The following is a 2,500-nucleotide window of genomic DNA, read 5'->3' on the forward strand; positions in this document are numbered from 1 at the left end:
TATACTTATATCTATACATATATCTATACATACATCTATACGTATATATCATATATATATACATATATATACATATATATCATACATATATATACATATATATACATATATATACATATATATATATATATATATATATATATATATATATATATATATATATATATATATATATATATATATATATATATATACATGTATATATATATATATATATATATATATATATATATATATATATATATATATATATATATACATATATATACATATATAATATATACATATTTATACATATATATACTTATATATATTCGTGTGCAGTGAGGTCATGGTGAGCAACTATCCAGAAGTTGAAAAGGGTGACAAGTGAGATCCAGCTCTGGCTCATCTCTTTGCTGATTTAGAATGTTTTTCCGTCAAGTCGAACACTTATCACTATATATGTTGGAGTGGCAGGAAATTTTGGATGATAAATGTACCAGATGCTTTGTCAGTGGGTTCACAAGGTGTGTTGTGCAGAGACCAGTAATAATATTTACATGTTTATTTGCTTTTATTTGTTCATTCCTTGTATTTTTTTTATTGTTTTTATGCTGGCCTGAAAAATCATTCTCACTTCTTTGCTCTCTAGTTCAATGTGTATTGTGTGTGTCTATTTTTTCTTTTTCTTTCATATTGTAATCACTATAACTCATCTTTCAAGATTTTGGTAACTCATTACATTTTGTGTGTTTATGATATATACTGTACATATATATATATATATATATATATATATATATATATATATATATATATATATATATATATATATATATATATATATTTACGTATATATATATATATACGCACATATACATATTCATATTTTCCTTTAGCATAGCATAAAATCAACATCCTCATTAATGAGTGTAGGACATTAGATAAGAGTTTCTGCTGTCTTTTTGGGGTGGGGGGTATAAGTTGTCAGGGAGTTTAAAAGTACAAAAATGCCTTCTAAAAATACAGTGATGACAGCGACTCTAGGCTCCTTATGTATCATGTGCTGCTTGCTGCGTACCTGGTCTGGGCTCTTGGATTTCCACTTCTTTCACTTAGGGTAGAGAGCATTCTCCAAGGTAGTAGCTGCCTTGGGGAGATGTGTGTATGTAGTACTCAGAATATAGCAGCTCCTGAACCTTTTCAGAATAACACTAAATAAATTCCAAATTGTATTTCTGTTGCCTATTTTCCATATCAGAATGTCTTCATCTATCTCTTATCTATTTACATGTGTGTGTGTGTGTGTGTGTGTGTGTGTGTGTGTGTGTGTGTGTGTGTGTGTGTGTGTGTGTGTGTGTGTGTGTGTGTGTGTGTGTGTGCATGCACGTATGTGTGCGTGCACGTGTGTGTTTGTGTGTACACGTGTGTGTGTGTGTGTGTGTACACGTGTGTGTGTGCGTATGTGTTTATATATATATATTATATATATAATATATGTATATACACACACATATACATACACATATGTGCACATAAACATAGACACATACACACACACACACACACACACACACACACACACACACACACACACACACACACACACACACACACACACACACACACACACACACACACACACACACACACACACACACATATATATACCTATGCATGTACATATACATATGCATGTACATATACATATGCATGTACATATACATATGCATGTACATATACATATGCATGTACATATACATATGCATGCACATATACATATGCATGCACATATACATATGCATGTACATATACATATGCATATATGTATGTATATACATATACATATATATAGGTATTTAATATATATATATATATATATATATATATATATATATATATATATATATATATTATATATTATATATATATTATATGTATATATATGTATATATATGTATATATATATTATATGTATATATATATTATATGTATATATATGTATATATATGTATATATGTATATATGTATATATGTATATATATATATATATATATATATATATATATATTTATGGATATAATGTATATAATATATATAATGTATATAATGTATATAATGTATATATATATATATATATATATATATATATATATATATATATATATATATATATATATATATATTATACATATATTATAAATATGTTATATATATATTATATATATATTATATATTATATACATACATATATATATAAATGTATATATATATATATATATATATATATATATATATATATATAATGTGTAGTATGAAATAGATAAGTAGATAGAAACACATATTTCCACAGTATAAAAACACATATTTCCACAGTATAATGTCTATATTTACAAATAATCCTATTTCCATAATTGCATAAACTGGTAAGTGTAAGATATTGTAAGAGTAAAATGCTATAGGTTTTGTTACCTGTTGAGTCCCTTCTGCTTCATTTGTTGATTGGTTTTGATAATAA

Source organism: Penaeus vannamei, chromosome 16 (genome assembly GCF_042767895.1).
Source record: "Penaeus vannamei isolate JL-2024 chromosome 16, ASM4276789v1, whole genome shotgun sequence".
NCBI lineage: Eukaryota > Metazoa > Arthropoda > Malacostraca > Decapoda > Penaeidae > Penaeus > Penaeus vannamei.